Source organism: Balaenoptera physalus (assembly GCF_965194825.1).
Source record: "Balaenoptera physalus genome assembly, chromosome: 7".
Lineage (NCBI taxonomy): Eukaryota > Metazoa > Chordata > Mammalia > Artiodactyla > Balaenopteridae > Balaenoptera > Balaenoptera physalus.
Genome location: NC_138886.1, coordinates 22,181,556 through 22,189,196, shown reverse-complemented (window position 1 = coordinate 22,189,196; position 7,641 = coordinate 22,181,556).

The following is a 7,641-nucleotide window of genomic DNA, read 5'->3' as shown; positions in this document are numbered from 1 at the left end:
TGTTCATTCTGTTAGCTCTTAAATTTCTCCAGGATCCTGTTTTGAAACCTTTCAACCCCCCCCACCCCACACACACACACTTTTTTGCCATATCCACAATCTCTTTAATCATTTCCTTGGTTGGCTCTGTTGTAAGTTCTGTGGAGTCATGCACATCTGGACCCAGTTTTCTCCAGCAGGAATTTATTGTTTCAGGCTTGATGGCTTTCATGGCTTTTTCTTTTAACAACGATGGTGTCTTTAATGATGTAATCCTTTCAGACTGTAATGGTGTCCTCTCTGTCTAGGTTCTCTTCATAGCACTGACAGTCCTTTCTGTAGAGTACCATGTGGAATGAGCCTTAAAGGTCCTATGACCCCCTGCTCCAGGGGCTGAATTACAGATGTTGTGTTGGGGGCAAGTAGATCACTTTGACTCCTTCATTGTTGAACTCACGGGGTTCTGGGTGGCCAGGGACATTGTCCAATATCAAAAGAACTTTAAAAGGCTGCCCCTTGTTGGCAAGTTACTTCCTGACTTCAGGGACAAAGCACTGATGGAACCAGTGCAGAAAGTGTTCTCGTCCCGGCTGGTGTTTATCTTTTCCCTTCAAGGTTCCGTGTTAGCAGCTTCATAGTTGAGGGCAGCCCTGATCATAAACTCCACTGCATTTGCACAGAACAGTAGAGTTAGCCTGTCCCTTCCTGCCTTAAATCCTGGTGCTTCCTTCTCGTTGTTACTAATAAATGTCCTTTGTCATTTTTTTCCATAATAGGGCACTTAAACATCTGCATTAAAAACCTGTTTAGGCAGATATTCTTTCTCAGCAGTTTTCTTAGTGGCATCTGGGGAAGTCTGCTGCCTCTTGGTCGGAAGAAGCTGTTTCTCCTGTTACCTTGACATTGTTTTAGGCCAAACCTCTTTCTAAAATTATCAAACCATCCTTTGCCGGCATTAAACTCTCCATCTTTCCATCTTTCAACTGTCTCTGCTTTAAGTTGTCACATGACTTTGCTTTTTCTTGAATCATATTAAAGTCTATAGATATGCCTGCCTTAGAGCAACCTTGCATCCACATAAAAGCTGCGTTTAAAGGATAAAAAGGGGGACTTCCCTGGTGATCCAGTGGTTAAGACTCCATGCTCCCAATGTGGGGGGCCCGGGTTCTATCCCTGGTCCCACATACTACTGCAACTAAGCCCGTGCACTGCAACAAAGAGCCCACGTGCCGCAGCAAAGACCCAGCACAGCCAAAATAAGTAAAAATTAAAGAAAGGATTAAAAGGTATGTATTTTATAAAAAGAGCAAGGTTGAGCTAGTATGGTTGTGGCTTGAGAAAGATTGAAACAGGTATGGGAACATCCAGTTCTTACAGCCTAACCCAGTAGGTAACATCCGTAGGCTTGTAGATATAATTGGCAGTGACACTTGGGATTAAAGAGAAACTGGTTACAGATAAGACCAAGGGGTCTCAGTCATCGTGAACAGACTGGAGTTTCTGGTGACAGATCCAACAGTCAGAAAGGTTTTCCCCTTTTGCAATGGATTGGGAGATGTGGACAAGAGCGTTGCCTTTCCAAGAAAGAGGGGAGAAATAAGGTAAGAAACAAGAGCAAGAAAAGGGTATACAGGCCTGGTCTCATCATTTTGGGAAAGCTGTCTCCTTTGGCTGTCGTCTGCTTCAGTTCTTGGAAATCTTCAGGGTGAGGTCACCAGTTGGTGTGCAGGTCCCATAAGGGTTTGAGGCTTTAGATGAGACACGTGGATCCAGGAGTCAACTCCTTGGAGTTTGGTGGTGCAAGGATTGGTCAGTTACACTTGATAAAGGCCTTTCCAGCATGGTTGAATAAAGTGTTTTGTGGAGATGTCTTTTCCAATAAAGAAATCTCCAGGCTGCAAAGTGTGGCGTTTGACGTCTTCATCTTTAAGAGGATTGCTCTATTACAGCATGGTTATTTTTTTTTTAAAATAAATTTATTTATTTATTTTTGGTTGTGTTGGGTCTTCGTTTCTGTGCAAGGGCTTTCTCTAGTTGCAGCGAGCGGGGGCCACTCTTCATCGCGGTGCGCGGGCCTCTCACTATCATGGCCTCTCATTGCGGAGTACAGGCTCCAGACGCACAGGCTCAGTAGTTGTGGCTCACGGGCCCAGTTGCTCCGTGGCATGTGGGATCTTCCCAGACCAGGGCTCGAACCCGTGTCCCCTGCATTGGCAGGCGGATTCTCAACCACTGCACCACCAGGGAAGCCCAAGCATGGTTATTTTTAATAGATGTAATTAGACCTATGCAACATTGTAGTATATCTCTTTTCATTAGTTGTAGATGAAAGAGGCAGGAGCTAGATGCATGGGGTGCCCAGCAGTTAGATCAAAGGGTGAGAGTTTATGAGTTCCAAAGTGACTGGACCTGAGATTGAGAAGGATCAGAGGCAGTGCTTTTGGCCAAAGTATTTGGAGGATTTCCGCAAATTTTGATTATTGAGGTTTTTTTTTTTTTTTAAATTGGGTATAGTTGCTTTACAGTGTTGTGTTTCTGCTGTAAATTGAAGTGAATCAGCTATATGTATCCATGTAGTCCCTCTTTTTTGGATTTCCTTCCCATTTAGGTCACCAAAGAGCACTGAGTAGAGTTCGCTGTGCTATACAGCAGGTTCTCATTAGTTGTCTCTTTTACACTTAATGGTGTGTATATGTCAATCCCAATCTCCCAATTCATCCCACACCCCTTCCCCCCCTTGGTGTCCATACGTTTGTTCTCTGTCTGTGTCTCTATTTCTGCTTTGCAAATAGGTTCATCTGTACAATTTTTCTAGATTCCACATACATGCGTTAATATATGATACTTGTTTTTCTCTTTCTGGCTTACTTCACTCTGTATGACAGACTCTAGATCCATCCACGTCTCTACAAATGACCCAATTTTGTTCTTTTTTATGGTTGAGTAATATTCCATTATGTATATATACCACATCTTTATCCATTCATCTGTTGATGGACATTTAGGTTACTTCCATGTCCTGGCTATTGTAAATAGTGCTGCACTGAACATTGGGGTGCATGTGTCATTTTGAATTATGGTTTTCTCAGGGTATATGCCCCATAGTGGGATTGCTGGGTCATATGGTAGTTTTATTTTTAGTTTTTTAAGGAACCTTCATACTGTTCTCCATAGTGGCTGTATCAATTTACATTCCCACCAACAGTGCAAGGGGGTTCCCTTTTCTCTGCACCCTGTTTAGCATTTATTGTTTGTAGCTTTTTGATGATGGCCATTCTGACCACTGTGAGGTGATACCTCATTGTAGTTTTAATTTGCATATCTCTAATAATTAGTGAGATTGAACATCTTTTTCATGTGCCTCTTGGCCATCTGTATGTCTTCTTTGCTGAAAGGCTATTTAGGTCTTCTGCCCATGTTTTTGATTGGATTTTCTTTTTTGTTATTGAGGTGCATGAGCTATTGGTATATTTTGGAGATTAATCCCTTGTCAGTTGCTTCATTTGCAAATATTTTCTCACATTCTGGCAGTTTTCTTTTCATCTTGTTTATGGTTTGCTTTGCTGTGCAAAAGCTTTTAAGTTTAATTAGGTCCTATTTATTTATTTTTGATTTTATTTTCATTACTTTAGGAGGTGGGTCAAAAAAGATCTTGCTGTAATTTATGTCAAAGAGTGTTTTTCCTATGTTTTCCTCTAAGAGTTATGTCAAAGAGTGTTTTTCCTATGTTTTCCTCTTAAGAGTTTTGTAGTGTACGGTCTTACACTTAGATCTTTAATGCATTTTGAGTTTATGTTTGTGTATGGTGTTAGGGAGTGTTATAATTTAATTCCTTTACATGTAGCTGTCCAGCTTTCCCAGCACCACTTACTGAAGAGACTGTCTTTTCTCCACTGTATATTCTTGCCTCCTGTGTCATAGATTAGGTGACCCTAGGTGCGTGGGTTTATCTCTGGGCTTTCTATCCTGTTCCATTGATCTACATTTCTGTTTTTGTGCCAGTACCATATTGTCTTCATTACTGTAGCTTTGTAGTATAGTCTGAAGTCAGGGAGCCTGATTTCCTCCATTCTTCCAGCTCCACTTTCCTTTCCCAAGATTGCTTTGGCTATTCGGGGTTTTTTGTGCTTCAATACAAATTGTAAAATCTTTTGTTCTAATTCTGTGAAAAATGCCATTGGTAATTTGATAGGGATTACATTAAGTCTGTAGATTGCTTTGGTAGTATAGTCATTTTCACAATATTGATTCTTCCAATCCAAGAACATGGTATATCTCTCCATCTGTTTGTGTCATCTTTTATTTCTTTCATCAGTATCTTAAAGTTTTCTGCATACAGGTCTTTTGCCTCCTTAGGTAGGTTTATTCCTAGGTATTTTATTCTTTTTGTTGCAATGGAAAATAGGATTGTTTCCTTAATTTCTCTTTCTGATCTTTCGTTGTTAGTGTATAGGAATGCAAGAGATTTCTGTGCATTAATTTTGTATGCAGCGACTTCACCAGATTCACTGATTAGCTGTAGTAGTTTTCTGGTGGCATCTTAGGATTTTCTGTGTATAGTATTATGTCATCTGCAAACAGTGACAGTTTTACTTCTTTTCCAATTTGTGTTCCTTTTATTTCTCTTTCTTCTCTGATTGCCATGGCTAGGATTTCCAATACTATATTGAATAATAGTGGCAAGAGTGGACACCCTTGTCTTGTTCCTGATCTTGGAGGAAATGCTTTCAGTTTTTCACCATTAAGAATGATGTTTGCTGTGGGTTTGTCGTATATGGCCTTTATTATGTTGAGGTAGGTTCCCTCTGTGCCCACTTTCTGGAGAGTTTTTATCATAAATGGGTGTTGCATTTTGTCAAAAGCTTTTTCTGTATCTATTGAGATGATCGTATGGTTTTTATTCTTTAATTTGTTAATATGGTGTATCACATTGATTGTGTTGTGTATACTGAAGAATCCTTGCAACCCTGGGATAAATCCCACTTGATTATGGTGTGTGATCTTTTTAATGTGTTGTTGGATTCTGTATGCTAGTACTTTCTTGAGGATTTTTGTGTCTATATTCATCAGTGATATTGGTCTGTAATTTTCTTTTTTTGTGATATCTTTGTCTGGTTTTGGTATCAGGGTGATGGTGGCCTTGTAGAACGTGTTTGGGAGTGTTCCTCCCTCTGCAATTTTTTGGAGGAGTTTGAGAAGGATAGGTGTTAACTCTTCCCTAAATGTTTGATAGAATTCGCCTGTGAAACCATCTGGTCCTGAACTTTTGTTTGTTGAAAGATTTTTTTATCACAGTTTGAATTTCATTACCTGTGATTGGTTTGTTTATATTTTCTAATTCTTCCTGGTTCAGTCTTGGAAAGTTGTACGTTTCCAAGAATTTGTCCATTTCTTCTAGGTTGTCCATTTTATTGGCATATAGTTGCTTGTGGTAGTCTCTCATGATCCTTTGTATTTCTGCAGTGTCACTTGTAATTTCTCCTCTTTCATTTCTAACTTTATTGATTTGAATCCTCTACCTTTTTTTCTTGATGAGTCTGGCTAAAAGTTTATCAATTTTGTTTATCTTCTCAAAGAACCAACTTTTAGTTTTATTGGTCTTTGCTATTGTTTTCTTCATTTCTATTTTATTTATTTCTGTTCTGATCTTTATGATTTCTTTCCTTCTACTAACTTCAGGTTTTCTTTGTTCTTCTTTTTCTAGTTGCTTTAGTTGTAAGGTTAGATTGTTTATTTGAGATTTTTCTTGTTTCTTGAGGTAGGATTGTATTCCTGTAAAACTCCCTCTTAGAACCGCTTTTGCTGTGTCCCATAGGTTTTTTTTTTTTTTTGGCTGCATTGGGTCTTTGTTGTTGTGCACGGGCTTTCTCTGGTTGCGGCAAGCGAGGGGGCTATTCTTTGTTGTGGTGTGCGGGCTTCTCATTGCAGTGGCCTCTCTTGTGCGGGGCACGGGCTCCAGGTGCACGGGCTTCAGTAGTTGTGGCACACGGGCTCAGTATTTGTGGCACACGGGCTCAGTAGTTGTGGCACACAAGCTTATGAGTGTAGGCTCAGTAGCTGTGGCGCACAGGCTTAGTTGCTCTGCGGCATGTGGGATCTTCCCGGGCCAGGGCTCGAACTCGTGTCCCCTGCATTGGCAGGCAGATTCTTAACCACTGCGCCACCAGGGAAGCCCATGCGTCCCATAGGTTTTGGATCGTCGTGTTTTCGTTGTCATTTGTTTGTAGGTTTTTAAAATTTTTTTCTTTGATTTTTTTCAGTGATCTCTGGGTTATTCAGCAGCGTACTGTTTAACCTCCATGTGTTTGTGTTTTTTACAGTTTTTTTCCTGTAATTGATTTCTAATCTCATAGCGGTGTGGTTAGAAAGGCTGCTTGATACAATCTCAATTTTCTTAAATTTTTCAAGGCTTGATTTGTGACCCAAGATGTGAGCTATTCTAGAGAGCATTCCATGTGCACTTGAGAAGAATGTGTATTCTTCTGCTTTCAGGTGGAATGTCCTGCAAATATCGGTTAAGTCTGTCTGGTCTGTTGTGTCTTTTAAAGCTTGTATTTATTTATTTCCTGTCTGCATGGTCTGTCTATTGGTGTAAGTGGGGTGTTAAAGTCCCCCACTATTATTGTGTTACTGTTGATTTCCCCTTTTATGGCTGTTAGCATTTGTCTTATGTATTGAGGTGCTCCTATGTTGGGTGCATAAATATTTATAATTGTTATGTTTTCTTCTTGGATTGATCCCTTGATCATTATATAGTGTCCTTCTTTGTCTCTTGTAATAGTCTTTATTTTAAAGTCTATTTTGTTTGATATGAGTATTGCTACTCCAGCTTTCTTTTGATTTCCATTTACATGGAATATCTTTTTCCATCCCCTCACTTTCAGTCTGTATGTGTCCCTAGGTCTCAAGTGGGCCTCTTGTAGACAGCATATATACGGGTCTTGTTTTTGTATCTGTTCGGCCAGTCTGTGTCTTTTGGTTGGAGCATTTAATCCATTTACATTCAAGGTGATTATCGATATGTATGTTCCTGTTACCATTTTCTTAATTGATTTGGGTTTGTTTTTGTGGGTCTTTCTTCTCTTGTGTTTCCCGCTTAGAGAAGTTCCTTCAGCATTTTTTGTAACGCTCTTTGGTGGTGCTGAATTCTCTTAGCTTTTGCTTGTCTGTAAAGCTTTTGATTTCTCTGTCAAATCTGAATGAGATCCTTGCTGCATAGAGTAATCTTGGTTGTAGGTTTTCCCCTGTCATTTTAAATGTATCCTGCCACTCCCTTCTGGCCTGCAGAGCTTCTGCTGAAAAATCAGCTGATAACCTTATGGGGTTTCCCTCATATGTTGTTTTTTGCTTTTCCCTTGCTGCTTTTAATATTTTTTCTTTGAATTTAATTTTTGTTAGTTTGATTAATATGTGTCTTGGCATGTTTCTCCTTGGGTTTATCCTGTATGGGACTCTCTGTGCTTCCTGGACTTGGGTGGCTATTTCCTTTCCCATGTTAGGGAAGTTTTTGTCTCTAATCTCTTCAAATATTTTTTCAGACCCTTTCTCTTTCTCTTCTTCTTCTGGGACCCCTATAATTTGAATGTTGGTGCTTTAATATTGTCCCAAAGGTCTCTGAGACTCTCCTCAATTCTTTTCATTCTTTTTTCTTTATTTTGCTCC